Raw genomic sequence first — 19,828 nt, 5'->3', positions numbered from 1 at the left:
TAATTTCAAACACGTATGAAGAAAGAGGGCCTTCTTTAATTGCAAAACTTCTACAGAAATCAGCGTTATCAAAGCAACATAGTTATTATTAAGGAAATCTGTAATTGGAATAGGACTTATTACATATTATGTAATAAGAGTATATATAAAGTCTATATATATATATAAAGATATATGTAAAGTCTCAAAATGACTTTGAGAGACAGCCCTTCCCCGAGAATCTTTGGAAGAAATGTTTTAAGAAACAGAGAGAGAGGCATCCATTATCACGAAACAGGCTCCCTTGTGTCTGGTTCCCTCACCTTGCGCAAGATACCAGATGTTATCAACTGTATATCAAGGTTTAAGAAATGTAGCTCGAATGCCCGAAGGAAGATGCAAAGAAAGAAAATTTTAAGGGACATGTTTTATAAGAACTTGTCCCTTAAAAGGAGGAAGTCCAAATGATATAAAATATTTGGAAGTCAAACACTTCAGGAATAAATATAATATTAAATTCCTAGTCCTTCTGCATTTGTGTTTTTCAGCCTCTCCAAAACTGTCAGAATACTTTCTTTAAAGAAAGATAAATCTAAATCACAATATATTTATATCTATAATGATTAACCTCTCGTTTTGCTATCCTCAGGTATTTCTCAGCAAGATCAAAGTCTGAAATGACTGTGTTAGATTTATATATATGCGTGTATGTATAATATACATATATAGATAGATATAGATATAGATATAATTGTTTCACAAGAAAATAGTAAAGTTAAATTACATTTGAATAATTCTCTTGCGCCATTGCTGCAAGGAATGAAATTTGAATTTAACAAATATTCTCCATTCGTATAAAGCAAGTATAAAATTCTCATTTCGTAAAAAACAAAGTAAATGTGAAATTAAAATTTAATTAATTAAATTTTAATTGCAAAGAAAAAAATCATTATTATTGCTGCTAACTAATTTACAATGTCATTTAAATTCTAAGAGCATATGTAAATTAACTGCACTTATCTAAAACCATGAAAAAATATATTATTCCAAAAAATTAAATTTATTATTCCTAAAAATTGCATAAGGGAATAATTGTTGAGCAGGTAGGAGACAGACTTAGCAAGGGGAAGTTGCCCGCATATATTTGCCCATATATTTACCCAATTCGTGTTTCGTCATCCATATAGGCAAGAGTAAAATTAAAATTCAAAACCAAAAGTAAAATCAAATGTTGTGAATTACAAAAAAAGAAAATGAAAATTAATTAAACAGTGGAATTTTGAGAAAATATCAATGACTAGATATAAAATTAATTAATTAAAAGTCAATTAAGAGTAGAAAACCAAAGTAATGTAGAAACTCTTGCCCACAGGAAACTTCCCCTACACGAATTATGCATGTAAACCTAAAATAAACTATATACAACAATTAAAATATAAAAATAAAAATAATAAAAATAAAAAGGCGAGTAAATAACAAGTTTTAATTTAACTTACCTAGTTACATATTTGAATTTCAGAACTGTACCAGCATTTGCTTAATACGTTGAGTTGAGAAGTTGTACTGCTAACTGTAAAAAAATAGAGGTCTCTAATGCAGTGTAAAGTTGAGTGTAAAGCTGCTACCTGTGAGAGCTATTGTAAAAACCATGTTGTAAATTCCAAAGTCTAAAAAGTAAAATACTTGTTAGTGTGCAAAAATGTTGCCATCTAAGAGTCATTGTAAAAAGTGTAAAGTAAAAAAAATGTACTGCTACTGTATGTGAAAATAGATGTTGCAAACAACTAAACAGTAAAATATTTTGAAAAAAAATGTTTTTGGTAAATAAAATTTCGAAACAATAATGTAATTGAATTCGAATAATTTTTTAATTTAATTTAATTCAATTTAATTAATTGATTGATTAAATTTTAATTGAATTAGAATGGAAAAGAAAATTACGAATTGAAATAGAGAATTATTGTAAGAAATTTTTTGTACTAGACTGCATTATTTAAAACTGGAGTTATAAGTGCGATCAAAATTGAAACTAAATACTGTTCAAAGGTAAGGAAATTAGAAAATTAGACAAACATTTTCACTCAATTCGGGCTATAATTGAGACTTTTGAAAAGAATTGGCCCTTCATTAGAATCCAGTATTGAAAATATACATTTTTACTAAAATATTTACAAATAATCCCTTAACTCTTCAAAATCCTCCATTACCCTCCAGTAAAGGTTTAAGGCAATATTATCATACCAAGAGTTAAAAAATTGAAAAGTTAATGCCTGCCTTTTTAATATAGAATTTAATAAAATTTTTCGGACCTGGTTATTAACTTGAACATTATTTAGTTTTATTATTTCTTCCTTTAAATCTTCTATTTCAGTACATATATTTTTAATTCTAATTATTTGACTATAAAAAGATCTAATACTTTTTAGAGATATTAGAGTTCCAATTATTAGAGTTTAATAGTTTCAAACTTGAATGTCCTCCTTTTATCATATGATTTAATTTTGTTGTGTTTAATTATGAGCAGGTCTAGGTATTCAATATTATCTTGATTCGAATTAGTTCTATTAAGTGTTAAACTATCTGGGTGAATTTTAAATTGTTCAAAAGCAGAATTATTATTGAAAGTTATAATATCATCAATGTATCTGAAAGTATTTTCAAATAACTTTAATTCATTCTTATTCAAACTAAGTTGGAATTTATATTCATTAGCAAAAAGAAATAGGTTGCATATTTGTGTAGAACTGTTCGCTCCCATTGGAATTCCTTTCCCCACGCTGAAAAATCTTATTATTGAATTTAATGTAATTATTAAATAATGCACATTGCAGGTAAGTTTTCCATCTTTCAATTCAGGGGATGCTTAGCATGTCAGGAAAACGTTGTTGAAGTTGTACTAAACTAGCATAAATTTAATTCAATGGTAGAGAAGTATAAAGGTTTTTCAAGTCATAGCAGTTAATGTTCTTGATTTCTAAACTTTTAAATTTGTTGAGAACTGAAGCGCTATTAAAAATAATCCAACAATAGTTGTGCTGCTTGTTAACTAGTTGATGAATTAAAATACAGATTTTTTTTAAAGTTTAATTGCAAATATGTAATCTATTTTCTTTTTATAATTATTTGTACTATTTGCTATAAACCTAAATTTGAGTGGTGATTTATGGAATTTTGGAAGAGCATAAAGATTTGCTAATCTATTGTAGTTAGTCGGTTGTGTAATTAGTAGTTTCTTATGAATTGCTTTAAGCTTTTTTGCTATGGCGTTTTCTTGCGTATTGGTACGTTTGTAAGTAATTCAGTTCAGTATCAATTAGTGACACATACAAAAAAAAATTCAAATAATGCTGAAATTATTACTGGCCTTTTTCAATTTTGGTGATTACGAATTTTTGCTTCAAATCTTGTATTAGAGGATTGAGAAAATTCCATCGTAAATTGCTGTTGATTTCTATCCTTTGAATTCTTTGCTTCATTTCTTCTAACACTTCATGCTTACAAGCCATAAAGGCAGAATATGGAATATTTAATTTGTAAGTCGTTTTAACTATGAACTCATCAAGTTTTTTCACTAAACTTCTAAAACGTTAATTTTTGCCAATTTTTAGTACAGGTCGAAATTTTCTGCCTTTTTTCATTAAATTTCTTAAAAGCTAATTTTTAACTATTGTTAAATTGCCAGTAACAATATGTTTATGAAATTCGTCTACCAAATCACTTCAATATAAAGACTACGCAGTATCAATGAGCCGTAGAAGCTAGATCATGGTGGTTAATTAGCAATTTGCTAAGAGGTTTTTGATTCTTGAAAGCTGGTGAGATTTGTGCTTTAGTAGCTGGAAATTGTTGTTGACATTTTCTGAAAATTTTGTAGAACTAAATAATGTCATAGTTCGGATGTAGGAAGGTGATTTTGCAGTAATATTTATTGTACTTGTTAATGGTAGAGAATTTAAAATTGCAAAAATCTATAATAAGGTCTTTGATAATGTTGGGTCCCGTAAATTACTGTTAAACAAAATTTACAAGTTTCATTAAGAATTTGTGTTTACAAGTATGCAACCAAGTAATGATATTTTTGGTGAAATTTTCAGTTAGAAAGTAATTATTAATATTATCGTTTAACTTTGCTGTAGCTATTGTAGAAAAGAATTTTTTTTTTAATTATTACCTGCTCTTGTCCCTCGTAATGTTTTTTACTGAATAATTTAAAATGGCTGTAAGATGGAATTTCAGAATTTAATTTAATGTATTGATTGAATGTATTTAGTCCATATGGGTAAAGTGTTTTAAATTTAAGCACGTAGAGTGACTCTTGAAATAATCTATCTTTGTATTCAGGCACAATGTCCAAAATTTGAATACTAATTTTGCTGAAATCACGTATTTGAAAATGTTCTAATTCTGCTGTATTAGGCGTGTTAAAACTGGTAGTAGCGAATTTTTTAATATGTGCTCTGTGGTTGTTCATTTTAATATTAAGAATATTTTTCGTTTGTCTTACATATTTAATGTTGTAAGTTATACATGAGATAAGATATATGCAATTAAATGTTTTTCAAAAGGGGAGTTGTTTTACTGCTGTGATATTAAAAGGCATAGTGCTAGCTTTACAAGTAAGTCATTCGCTACAATGACATTTATGGAAATTTATGTGATTGAGACGAGCCATTATAAAAGTAAAGAGGAAGCTAACCTACAATACAATGAATTTTTAAAGTAAAAATTCTTAATTTTTGGACATGGAAATTTTAAAAAACTGGGAATCTAAATGCAGTTTGCTCAAAATAATTGTTCTAAAAGTTGCTCAAAATATCTGTATTGAAAATTATGAAATAAATCTTAAACACTTATTTCCTCGAATAAATTCCAGAAAGGATTAAGCATGAGTTAATTCGCAATAATAAAAGAAGGCGTTATCTTTGTTATTGCGAAGCTTACTTTGGTAGATTGGCAACAAATCTACTATTCTGCTGTTTCAGATATAAACAACCATTGCCGCCACTGCAAAAGGTTTAGCGGCACTTAAACAGCTTTTCAATTGTTAATTCTAAAAATATCGCATGCAGATTTACTAAAGGCATAAAAACCTTAACCGGAAGATAAGAACAACGTAATTCAATCATTTTTAAAGCAAAAAATGAGCAATTTACAAATATATAAGAGTAAAGAAACTGAGATCACTGAGCCGGGTAACAGAGTGGATATATATACATATATGCATATATTTATATACGTTTGGTGTGTCTAATTGCAACCAAAATACGAGCTCACATCTACATGTTATAGCAGTGCTATATGCAAAATTTCAACGTTGTGAAGCTACTCGTTTTTGAGTTATGCGAGATGCGAACGTACGTAGGCGCAGACGCCACGAAAAATTCTCTTCAAAATTCATTTTAAAGCAGTTTTATAATTTTTGGGGAGGAAAAGAATCCTTTATTCTGTCCTTACGTTCAGATGTCACGCAAAAACATCGTTAAATTGCATTCCATAGCAGTGTAAATGTATATTTTCGTTGAAATATGATACCCAAAATTATTTGCGATTACAATACTTTCTTTTAACTTCGTACAAGGAAGTAAAAAATGTGTAAACCTGGTTCCGTCAATGCAAAGAAAGTTTAAGTAAGGAATTTTGACTGTCACCGGATTCTCTTACAGTGGAAAATTAAAAATTTGAAGAGTGAGGTAAAAAATGTTAAAATCAACTCAGCATACGATCAAAAGAAAGTTCTATGTCCGATATTTGCAGAAAAAAATACCATTTCTTTATCCCAGTGACTTTCAAAGAGTGAAACTTCATCAAAACAAAGCAACAAGTTATGCTTTGAAACGTAACACACTGCATTCCTTAAAAATTACGACTGATACGGGTATTGCATATATACCTTTTCAACGCATTCCTATAAAATCCTCTGACGTTTCATCTATAAACTAATTGTGCCTTATTTTTGAAAAGAGCTCTTTCTGAGAGCAAACTCACCACGACTGACGCACTGGGGAAGAAAAATGGCAATTACTACCCTTGAAAATGTTACGAAATGCCCTTCTTTTATAGAAAGTCACGATGCAGACTTATAATCCGAAAGAAAGCTATCTTATCGAGCATTTAAAAAAGTACTTTATACGTTTTAAACATTAATAAATTGGCCCAAAATCTTTCTAATAATGTAATAAACACCCTCTTAAGGAATGAAATTGAAATAATGCAACCAAAAAGCGCGTTCCCAGTTTATGATTATCTAATAAACCGAACGTAGGATAAAAGGCCAGAACCTAAGCATTTTTATTCCCTTGTGGCGGGGAACACTGAAGCATTTGTATGAAATTTAAGCAAGATTACTTTCGCTAAATGGCATCCAAAGATTAAGGTGGCAGTTTAACGTTATCTATTGCCAAAATCGTAAATTAATTTTTGTTTATTTTGTTCGTGTTTTCCAAATAAAAAATGAAAACATGGCAGGACTTTTAATCTAAACCACATCCTCTATCACTTATGTTTTACGAAACTTTGAAATAGTTACTGATTTTATGCGCACCCTGTAAACTTTGACTATGAAACTCTAAATATAAATATAAATAGGCCACGAAACTTCAGTGAATTTTCACAACTTTCCTCACAACAGCCCCGAGAATTTTTCCTTTTTTTAGCCCCCCTCTCTCTTTCTGCAGGAAAATTACTGTTCTAATAATGACCTAACTGAATGGGAAAAGAAACTACTAACCTATTGCAATAACATATAATTTTCATTTGGGATTTTACTGTTACGTATATTCTTGTACAGAAGTTTATTGAGAAGTCATGTAGAAAGGTAATTAAATTAAATAACATTAGACTTCACATTTATTTAAATTTTTTGCAGTTTCTTCCATGCTACCTACATCTCTCATTAGAATTCAGAATTAATAGTCTAGTTTAAAGTAAACTTAGGAAATTGCCACTCGAGCGAACTATTTATTCCAAGCGACTGAGGAACAAGTTGCTATTTAAATATTTGCCATGGTATAGTTCTTTCCTGAACGCCATTTTTTTTCTACTCAGAAAAGGTTCGATTGTTTGCATTTTTTTACCAGAGATTCTAATAATGAAGAAACTTTCCTTATTATCATTTTCTTTTAATTTTTTTTTCTTTTTGACTCCGGTACATTTTTTTACGGATTAAAAAGCATATCAAATAACCCAATGCAGCGTAGTCCAATAACAAAGTCATAAAAAGTTACTTCTCTTTCAGTTGTAATAATATCTGCTATGTAAAAAATTCCTAAAGTGAAAACGTGCTTTTCAGAGAGGAGGTGAAATATGTTTGTTCTTTTGCGTGTATTTGTGTAATGCCCAGTTTCCTACTTTAGCGATTTTGAGTACGCTTCAAATTATGAAGTTATTCAAGAAGCATTTTCCTTTAAATTTCAATACTCGTTTGTCTTCGCGTTTTAAGTTAGTATTATAAGTCAGAAATTACGAAGTAAATACAAGGTATTCTAAATTAATAGCTCCTGGCTTTATGCACTTAAATATTAGCCTTATTCTTATCCTTCAATATAAAAAGCTTTATGAAGTGCAAAGATTTATGAAAACAGTTTCAACAGTTTGGGTAGTGAGAGTTTCGCAGAACAAATTTTAACTTTAATTTAATTTTAACTCTAATTTTAATTTAATGCGTTGCCTGCGTAAAGTAAACATTGTAATTATTATGTTTTAACAAGTTACAAAAGCTTTTATATTCATTGTTCACTGACATCGCTTCCCATATTTTATTTACCAAAAACTTCATTTTTCCACACACTTTTAATTTTTTATTCAAACCTTGATGTAAAAAATCTACTTGATGTTGAAAAAAATGAATAACAGCAATGCAATAAACTCATCTTACAAAAACAATCGCAAAATTTTTCTTGCTACCTTGACTTGCAGAAATAATTAAATAGTACAGGAAAATCGCATCCTTCTTCTGTATACTCTTCTTAATAATAAGAGTGTGTACTTAGCTGTCAACTATGTCAGCCATTAGTATAATGGACTACTTCTCAAGACGCTAGGGCTCAATATAAATGCTAATATGCGATTGCATGAGAGAGGAGCTATGTCCTGCGTGGCGCAGATGGCGAAATGCTCTACTTAATTATGCTTAAGCCACCACATATTAGACACGGTCACATTTATGATCCTGAACTCCAATCTATGCTGCATATTCTGTTCTCGCAATCAGTTACAATCCAAATTTTGTAATTCATGATATTAAATTTCAAAATTTATTATTTTAAATGCTCGATAGTTTCAGTCAGTTAATGTCTATTATATAGAATAATATATTAGAATAGTTGAAGAACATACATACACGGCCAAATGAATACGCAAAACTTACAATTAAAGATAACCGACAATTGTAATTGCAGTAGAAGATGCAATCTAATTTAAAGTAATTACAAAATTGAATTATCAAATGCATAAACTGAAATGAAATGATGTCATGCATTAATGAAGATTAAAACCTAATCTTCAATCAACCCATTATTTTGCCATCTTTTAATTTTTATAGTCTTTCTTTCGATATGTCAGTATGTATGCGTATATATAGAGAGAGAGAGAGAAACTTATAAGATAATAAATGTGCTAAGTGAAATTCTAATTTTAATTCGCAAAATTTCCATAACTCTCCATTTTAATTTGCCTATTTACTCTTCTTATGCTGCCTGCTTATAATAAATCTCTCTAAACCGCATCATTTCTAAATTAATCCGTATCGCATGATTATCACATAATTCTAGTCGCTTCGATAGTTTTGCAAACTAAACCTCAAACGGCCAATATTGAAACTTTTAGGAGTCAATAGAAAACTTCGGAACTATAAGTTTTTCACTTTTCTAAGTTCTCTTTTTTTATTTAATTAAATCTTTGACTGTAGTCTATCAAAATAGCATCTAGATTAATAATCCAGGATTTTTGATTTTCAAACCACTCAACTTCTAGATTAGACATACTGACACATTTTAATTATCTTCGTCGTAATAAATCCTTTTTGGTGTTTCATTTTTTATCTGCTGAAAGCACTGACACATAATTACCTGTTCTGCGCTTTTAGATTAAAATCATAGCGTTAGAACTTTTGAATATAACATATGTAAAGGGTAATAGCCGATATAACTTGGAAAAATTAGCATAAATATGTCCGGAATATTATGCATCATTCACTCCCGCGCACTGTGCCCCCAAATGAGCTAAGCTTATACAGCTTGATTTACTTTAAAAATCTGATGTGTGCACCACATGACTTCCTTGTACGTAATATTTAAATTACACGCATTTTTTCTTGCATTTCATTTAAACTTATTGGACTGAATTAAATTTATTTCGTCATTACCGCATAAACCACAACGGAATAAATGCACTCTTTAAAATTCACTATAATTATTTACCATAGCGACACTCTGGCCCTAGGTTCGCTTAACAGCGTTAAATTTCCTTCCTTTTTTGAATTCGGAATGCACAAAATTTATATCATCTTAAGAATTTTCTAATCGTTGCCACATATTCTATTCAAATACTATAATAAATCTAAAACGCTGTATAAAAGAAATTTAAAAAAAAAGGTTTTTCACAGACGATTCAATATTTCTCATTCAATTAATTCAGTTTTTACTTCGCTACAAGGCAAAAACACATAAAAACTAAAAATATCTGTATTGAAAATTATGAAGTAAATCTTAAACTCTTACTTGCTCAATTAAATTCCAGAATGGATTAAGCATGATTTAATTCTCAATAATAAAAGAAGGCGTTATCTTTGTTATTGCGAAGCTTACTTTCTCTAGATTGGCAACAAATCTACTATTCTGCTATTCTGCTGTTTCAAATGTAAACAACCATTGCCGCCATTGCAAAAGGCTTAGCGGCAGTTAAACAACTTTTAAATTGTTAATAATTCTAAAAATACCGCATGCAGATTTACTAAAGGCATGAAAACCTTAACCGGAAGATAAGAACCTTTTTAAAGCACAAAGTGCCCAATTTACAAACATATAAGAAAAAAGAAACTGAGATTACCGAGTCGAGTAACAGAGTGGATATATATATAGATAGATAGATATACCGCACTTACATGCGCACAGACGCCACGAAAATTTCTCTTCAGAATTCGTTTTAAATCAGTTTTATAATTTTTTTGGGGGGAAAGAGTCCTTTATTCTGTCCTTATGTACGGATGTCACGCAAAAATGTCGTTAAATTGCATTCGACAGCGGTCAAAATGGATATTTTCGTTGAAATATGATGCCTGAAGTTTTTCGAGATTACAATACTTTCTTTTTACTTCGTACAAGGAAGTAATAACATAAAGTCCAAACGAAGTCCAAAATCCTAGCAGACTTTGAACGACTTATCCCCGCATCTGAAGTTGATGACAGAGTCTTGAGGTTTAAACACGCTTTTTAATAAATCAGAAATTTAAACACAAAATGCACGTCTCGTGCTCATAAATCAGTCAACCGCTTGTGGCGATGAAAGTTAAGTAACAAACAATATTTAAAACTAAGACTAATAACCAATGCTATACAATTGCTTAAACGCGAAGTTGGCTCACGAACTTAACCGGCGGAGATATTTAAGCATTCGTCAGCAAGTAATGCATACGAGAAATTCAAGCTATTAGATCTCGGAGAAACGCACACACGTTCTGTCTTAGGATCTAAAAATCTCAGCTTAAATGCTCCAGTTTAAATTGAATTCTGGAGAAGAAACGGAAAGAAGAAATGAAAGTAAAGATCCAAAACATAAAATAACTAGTTAGTGGAAAATAACAGTAAACCTTACACGTTATATTTCTTAAATGAGGATATAAGTATTTTATGTTTCAGAAATACATGAAAGTTCATTTTCCATTAAAGAAAGAGATCTTCTTTTAATTGTGATATTTGGATACTAGGTTGTTACCGAAATTAAAATATTTTGATGATCGTGGATGATGTATTTGAGAATTTCAGTCGGGTTAGTATCCTTAAATATCCTCTAAGGGGAATATTATAGTTATCAATAATGATAATCATTTATATTCTTATAGATATTGGTCGTTTTTAAAAGTGGTCACCATCAGATGGTTCACTGCATTTACCTTCTAAAGAAGGAATCAATTAAAAATTTGATTTAAAAGAAATGCAGCTTCTACTTGCTTTCATACTTTATATCAGTTAATGCCTGCAGAGATATATGCTCATCTTAAACTGATAGCAGGCCGTTTCATTTGGCATCTAATTATAAAAAATGTCCACTTATAAGTAGAAACATTCGAAGAACACAAATCCAAAGGCATACAAAATTTTCTTTTCAAAATGTAGATCACTCAAATAGCACATTTGAATATGTTCAACTGGATTTAATTGGAACAGTCCTCGTCTAATAGAAATGCTACAATTTAATCCAGTAGTTTTGCTGCTTCTACCCCTTTCACTATTGCTAGAAAAATCATTCCACCCCTCCTTTAAAAAACAAGAAAACAATATGCGTGCATTTTTTTATTTAGATTATTTTTAATGTATAGAAAATTTTGTTGACAAATACCAAAATTGGAATAAAAATACTTTTTTATATTCATGAACGAAAACTAAGTACTTAACAGTTAAACATTCCCTCCCTGAAAACTATTAAATTGCCCTCAGGGGAAATTCCGCCCTGGCTGAGAACCCCTGATTTAATCCATATTGACAGTTTCACTCATTGAGTAAGTATAGTTAAATTAACGGATATCACCAAGTCCCGAGCGCTTGATTCCAGCTAGCTCCCACACTTTTATATTCCTTGCAATCTTCTCGAATCAGGTAATTTCATTCACATTTATTTCATTTAATTACGTCATTTATAGGAATCAAACATATCCATATAACTGCATTTTGTCCAGCTTTCGATGATTTAGCCGGAAGTGTCGCGGATTCTTAAATCATTGTTAACAACCCGCTACAATGAATGTCGGACAAAAAATTAGTCAATCTTATTGCGCCTCGGTATACGATATTGATTCATTTCACATCCCCAAACGAACTTTTCCAATAATAAATAAAGGGGAAATAATTAATCTGCTACTTTAAAAAAATCCTATTGTTATTATTATTATAACACTGTTTAATATTAAAATACAAATGAAGTGAGTGAAATATATAGAGTATATAAATGAAACACTGTATATGATACATATAAATGTTTTTGTATGTATATAAATGAAGCACTGTATATGATATATATAAATGTTTTTCTGCTATCCAGATCAAAAACACTTTTTTAATTAACATCACTGATCTTTGGTTATAGATTTCACGCCTTTCGTAACTTTAACTAATCTGATAGTCTTTGGTTCCAAGGAGGTTAGAATAGAAGGAGGGAGGGTTCGCAGTTTCCTCCATTATCGAGGAATGAAACGCTACGTAACAAGCCGCGTCCCATGGACCTTATAAGAGACAGACTAACCCAGTGGGCGGGGCGCGCGTCACCGACTTGTCGGCAAGAAAGAGTAGGGACGATCTAGTTTAACACTGAAACCTATGGCGTTTGTATCACATAACTCTTTTTAATTATTAAATGTGATACGTTGTATAGTGATGAGATTATGAGAGCCACAGTTTTTTCCAAATAGGATTTAATATATCTCATTAAAGCACTTTTTACTGCATTTCGCGCATTTTTTTCACGAGTGATTCTTGTACAAACATAAACTAACGGTAAAAACGGTAAAAACTCTAGGCACAAAATTTATGAACTTAATTTTGCGTACAAACAACGTAAAATTAAATAAGATTGATAGTACGTGATGCTTTGAAATAAATAAGGTAAAATTAAACAAGATCTGATAACTTTTTTTTTTAATTTAATGACCAGTTTCAAGCAGTGATATTCAAAACTATAATAACATTACAAAACAATAATTTATTTGATTATATCATCATTAACTTATTAACATTAAAGCGGAATATTTATTTTAGTAATTTATAAAATTCGGAGCATAAAATTTTCTGAGTGTAATGAAGGGGGGAAAGGGTAAAATAAAATCTAGAAGCATTCAGATTTTATATTACGCCCAAAAGGAACCTTTTTTTAACGTTTTGTATGTTACCTATATTTATCGCCCATAAACCACATACATTTGAAAACAGAATATCTTTAGAATTTCCGCACTGGAGATAAAACTGTTATTTTCTGTACAGTGCTCTCTCTGAACTCGTTGAGTTTGTTAATCAAAAATTTGTTAAAGTTTTACAAAATCTGAAATAGACTAAAACAAATTCGAAATTCGGCCGTTAAGATGCCCATGTTCGAGTGGAGGATTACATTATTATAAATTTGATGGCTCTAGATACTGTCGTTTTTGTCACAGTGCGAGAAACATACATGTATTCATGCAGATTCTTCATTATTTAATTTCTTTAAATATAATGCAGGGCGATAATATTTGGTAACAACAATTTTCAAAGAGACACGGATATTTATACTAAAACAACGCAAAATGCCGCTTCGAAACTAACAGCCTTTCTAAGCTACCGCCCCTTTTGGCTAATAAATTAACTTAACAGTAAATAAAAAAAAAATCTTATGCAGAACTAAAAATAAATTTAAAAAATAATCACTATGAAATAAATACAAGCAAAATTAATTATTACGGTTAAATACAATTTTAATATTAGAATTAAATGTATACAAATTATTTAAAGAGTCAACAGTGTTTATCACTATGATGTATTATATATATAATAGAAATAAAATTCCTTTATAGAAATTGTGCTATAATATTCATCTATAACTTTAAAAAAGCAGCACAATTTAGAATTTTAAGCAAAACTTTAAAAAATTCGTTTTTAAATATTTTAGTATTTTTACTTATTTACACCAATAAATATCACAAAAATTGCAAGAGAAAATTGCTTGTTTGAAATTTTCTATTAGTTCAGATTTAAAATATTATATTCTAAAAGAAGTAGTTACAAATTTCCTTACAGCATAGGAAAAGCTGAAAGCATGCAATAGCTTTATAATTATTTGGAACGTTAATTATGCTTGATAAATATGCTAAATTTTTAAAAATTAATCTCAATTTCAAAAATAAAAATATGGAGAAATTCTAATTTGTGAAATGAGGTGCTACGACCAGCTTTTTCTTGACAATTATACACGCTGCAATAGGCAACCACTGTTAAATTTCTGCAAGTCGTCCCAACTCCTTCAGATGTGATCAAGGTGACAGCCGGGAACGCCTCAGACGAGGGAGAAAACCCATTTGGGTTATTAGTATTTCTTATAAGGTCATTCGGCATCCCTTTTTGTTCTGTCAATAAATTGTATTGAGGCAATGAAACGTAAGTTTTTGTAAGCTGTTCCGTGCATGTATTTTTCATTAAAAACATGTCAAATTTATAATGAAATGCTTCGCTATTTTTAAATTTTTGTTCTAAAGTCATATAAATGATAGCCACAATTTACCATGTAGATAAAATTATTAAGGAACAGTTGGAAATCTAAATGCATGCGTATAACATTAAAGTCTTTAAAAATAATGTTTCTGCATACTTCAAGGATTTGTTTAGGTTTTACTAGCAACCTGTTTAGGTTTTACTAGCAACCTGTTTAGGTTTTACTAGCAACCTGTAACCAACTTTCCAAATTTTCCTTTAAGGAGTGGCATTTCTAATTTATTCACAATATTATCATAATTTATTAAACAATCATTTCATATGCAAAGTTTAAGAGATAGGAAAGAAAGTTATTTTATTTTAGTATGCTTAAATACTTCCGATTTAAGTTGTAATACACTTAAACAAAAATTCATATATTTAAGCAATAATTATCTAAAACAATAGTCACAGGTTGCATTTTTTTTAAATGAAAGTTTTAAATATATCCTTTTCAGAACCAACAACCTTATAAAAACAAGAAAATAAATATTAATAAAATAAAACAGATTTATGTGAATTTAATGATATCAGTTTATGCGTGTTTCATATTCATGAATCTTAAAGAAATTGCCTTGAATTAAGCTGAATTACAGAAATATACCTATATAAATTTTTGGATACGTTTTTCCACATGTTCAATTGAGTAAATATTTTACTTATTTCGCTATACTGCCCAGAAAGTTGTAAGTTTATGCAAACAGTTTTTAACACAGATCAGTTTATCTTGATTAAATCCAAAAATTATATTCATAACAGTTCATGAAACTTAAAAATGAATAATAATTAATACATAAAGAAAAAGAAAATATTACAGTACAAAGTCCGAAATCCGGACGTCCATTATCCGGAATGACCTAAACTGCGGACCTCAAAGCCACAAACATTTTTTTTTAATTAATGCTTTACGCATGCGCATTTGATTTTTTTCTTCCATAATAAAACATGTGGAGATTTTCACTGGAAAATTCCGATTCTTAATTTCACTTACGCACTAAATAAAATACCTCGTTATGGAAAAACAATCATGTAAGCATAAATTTGTGAGATTAATAATTTGGCTCCGTGCTTGGCATACATCTCAAACCGAAACATTCACCTATTTTATGACGCCAACCTGGCGAGTCATTATTTATTATATTTTGCTTTCATCACCGCATGTTTATCAATACATGACAGCTTCAGTAATAACTCATGCTGTGATATCTAAACTTGGTAATTGAATAACAAGAGTATGGCAACCTTTTATGCTAACATTACGCTTGGCGATGATTATATATTTTTAAATGTTGACGAGGAAAAATTCAACAAAAATTTCTTTTCATGTGCTAAAAATAGATTTTGTTTATGAAACTCATAGGCCAAAAGATTACATTTAGTGCTGTTACATCTAAACTCCGAACTATCAGCACCAATACATCTAAACTCGAGAATAATCCTACGTAAGTACGTAGTTAGAACTCTGAATCCGAACTCGATTGACTGTTAGCTGGAGAGCGCGTAATTTTATGTAACCTAATAATTGTATATAAAATGCATAAATGTATCTAAATATAATATCTTTATTTAAACAGAAGTGTCAGTCTTTATGCAAAAGCTTGGAATTATTTAGATATTTCATCGAATAAGAATTAGAATGGAACAAGCTCGGCTCCCGGGTGAAAGAAAAGGTAAGAGATTTCTTTTTACCTTTTTAGAATTCTATTGAGAGATACAACAATATTTTTTGGCATCCCGGCTAAGAATAAGAATGTAAATTAGAAAATAAAGATTAAAAATACAATTATTGATTACTTTTTGAATTTTTTAACTGTTAAGAACATGTCTGAAGAGATTTTAAATAAATTAAAAAAGAAGCGCGCAGCTCTCCGAACATCAGTAACGAAATCGCTTAAAGATTTGGAATCGCAGCTTTCGGAAATTGATCCGAAAATTCATGATTTGGAAGAAAATTTAGAAATATTAAAGAATAATTTCGAATCGCTTAAAAGTGTCGATACAGAATTAGAACCTCTTTTTAAAGTCGAAGAATTTGATGCTGAATTCCAAAAATCTGAAGAATATCGTCAAAAGGTCGTTAAATGCAGTTTCCGTACCTCCAGAAGAAAATCGACGAATTAAAACGCAAATCTACTGAAACGGTAGTAAATAACCAGTTCAGTACTGACAGTCAAAAAGAAACAAAACATAACGAGTCTGTTCGAATTAAATTACCTAAGTTAACTTTAACGAAATTCTACGGAGATATAAACAACTGGCTAACCTTTTGGAACAGTTTCGAGTCTGCCATTCATAAAAATGATTCATTAGATAAAATAGACAAATTTAATTATTTGAAAGCTCATTTAGGTGGTTCTGCTTTAAATACAATCGAAGGATTACCGATTACTGCTGCTAATTACGATTCCGCAATTGATCTTCTAAAAGAAAGATTTGCGAAAACAGATGTGCTCATATACACTCATATGAATAACATTTTGAACACTAAACCGTTGAAAATCTCGAATGATGTTCACGCCTTTAGAAAATTTTTTGATAATATTTCTATCGAATTAAGATGTTTAGAAAATTTGGGTCAGTCTCTCGAGAATTTATCAAGTGTGTTATGTCCAATAATTCTGAAATCACTTCCCTAATATATTTTGCTTGAGATTAACAGAATGAGTAATGGAAGTGCGTATTGTAATATTAAAAGCCTGTGCTTGATTATAGCTCAATGTTTAGATTCACGCGAAAGGGCGGAAGTCATAAATAAGAATTCAGAGCATTCGACAGCGAATAGTGGGCGCCGTCAGTCTGCGTATGCAGTCGAGAAAATAAACACTCGTCATTTCAGCGATGGAAAAAGCAATAAATTAGAAACGAAAGCTTCTTCTGCTTCTGATTTAGTGTCCACGGGTATTAAAGAAAAATTGATTAAGGCATGCGTTTTTTGCGGAGATTTTTCCCATTCAAGCCATAAATGTCCTATTGCCCAGAAACTAACGAATGACGAAAAGGTTGAAATACTACGCAAAAATGGCACTTGTTTTAGGTGTTTACAAAATAAGGGTTACATCAGCAAATTTTGTGATTCTAACATTTTTTGCTCCCATTGTCACTCTAAGCATTCTACGATTACGTGTAATAGAATTAATTCCGGGAGTGAAAACGGAACGATCAAAACTGTCCAGGAAGTTCAAAATAAAGTACTTTCGAATCAAAGTGACCGTTCTGAAGTTTATTTACAAACTTTGGTCGTAGGGGTAGCTGGGAAAACCTTAAAGGGTTATTTATGATTGCTAATAGACACAGGAAGTCAGAACACGTACATAAGTCAATATGCTACTAAAATGTTGAAATTAGAAAAGAAAGGAATGAAAGAATTAAACATGGGTTATTTGGGGGTGTAGAAGTTTCGGAAGATCATAATCGTTATCAAATAGATTTAACTAGTTTAGATGGAAAGTACAGGTGTAAAATCGAAGCACTAGACCAGAGGAAAATTTGTTCGTCGCTACCTAAGATCAAAGACGAAAAGTTGATTGAAGTAATGGAAAAAAGGGGAATCCTTATCAACGACAATCATACGAATGGAAATCTCTGTCTGTTTCAAAAAAATCCGAAAGAGATTCATATGCTGTTAGGAGCGGACAGCGCAGCACAATTGTTCACTGAACGAATTGAACATTTTGCGGAGGATTACGTAGCCTTTGAGACCAAGTTATGCTGGACTTTAATGGGCAAGATTAAAGAGAATGCGAATACGTCGAGTTCCCTGTCCGTTCTTTCTTTATCCTTACATGTCTCCGATACAAATTTGTCCAATCTTTGGCGTTTAGACACCTTGGGGATTTCAAGTGAGGAAAACAAAACGAAAAGTGCTTTGGAAGAAGAAACTCGAAAACATTTCTTAAAAAGTGTAAAACGGTATAGCTCAGGGAGATATGAAGTAACCTTACCCTTTATTTTAGATAAATCCGTCTTATCCAGTAACCGTACTGTGGCAGAAAGACACCTCGTCAAAACCGAAAGTAAACTAATTAACACACGCAGAAGAAAAGATTACGAAGAAATATTTGATGAGTGGGAAGCGAAGGACATTATTGAGGTAGTAACTGAGGAAAAGGAGGAAGGAGTGCACTACTTGTCACACAGACCTGTAATAAAAGAGTCTAGTGAAACTACAAAGATACGGCCTGTTTTCAGTGCATCTGCACGTTCTAAGAATTCACCCTCTCTCAATGATTGTTTGAGTAAAGGACCAAATTTAATAGAAATTATTCCACGTATATTGAATCGTTTTCGAAAATATCGCATAGGAGTGTCATCTGATATCGAAAAGGCCTTTTGTCAAATCAAAATAGCAGAAAAGGATAGAGATTTTTTAAGGTTTCTATGGTTCGATAATCAACATAAGTTTAAAATTTACAGACATAACCGACTTGGTTTTGGACTCACATCAAGTCCGTTTCTGCTAGCCGCTACACTTAGTCACCTTTTGGCTACAGTCCCAGAAAACTTTCTAGAAACTTCTAATATTTTGAAGGATTCATTTTACCTCGATAATTCGTTAATTAGCTTAAATCACGTAGATGAAGCCGAAAATTTCTTTCAAGAAACAAGATTGATTTTGGCTTCAGGGCATTTCAATTTGAGATGTTGGCGATCAAATTTTCGCATTGACATGATCGATGAGATAGAGAGCAAGACGAAAGTTGTCTCAGTATTAGGATTAGTATGGGATTTAGAAAAGGATAGTTTGAGTTGCAAGATCGAAGAAACATTTAACTTGAGGGAACCTATTACCAAAAGAAAAGTTTTGTCAATAACCCAGAAAATTTTTGATCCCATTGGCTTTACTGCACCGATAACTGTAATTCCTAAGCTAATTTTGCAAGAAACATGGAACCAGAAGATTAAGTGGGATGAAGATCTTCCTCTTCCCCTAAGTGAGCAGTTTGGGACTTGGTTGAACCAATTGCCTCTACTATCTCAGATTGAAATTCCTCGTTGGTTAAATATTGATTACGAAAACGAAGATACCGTAGTGCTCCATGTTTTTTCGGATGCCAGTAAAAGAGCCTATGCCACATGTGCATTTTTAAGAGCTCAAACCATCGAAGGTGTAAAGGTTCAGTTAGTAAGCGCGAGAAGTCGAATAGCCCCTATTAAGGAACTTACGATTCCACGTCTTGAACCACTTTCTGATAGGTGCCAGGCTTGCCAAAATAATTCTATCAGATTTGAAACTTAAGAATTGTAGAACAGTGTTCTGGAGTGATTCTTCTACAGCTTTGGGGTGGATAAGAAGGGATCAAGCATGGGGTACGTTTGTTCATAATCGAGTACAAGAAATAAGATCGCTTACCAGAATATCTGACTGGAGGCATGTACCTGGAAGTTTAAACCCAGCGGATCTCCCATCGAGAGGATGTACTATT

The sequence above is a fragment of the Stegodyphus dumicola genome, chromosome 1 (assembly GCF_044657685.1).
Source record: "Stegodyphus dumicola isolate Sdum_Otavi_A_Nest chromosome 1, ASM4465768v1".
NCBI lineage: Eukaryota > Metazoa > Arthropoda > Arachnida > Araneae > Eresidae > Stegodyphus > Stegodyphus dumicola.
Note: the sequence above shows the minus strand (reverse complement) of the source record.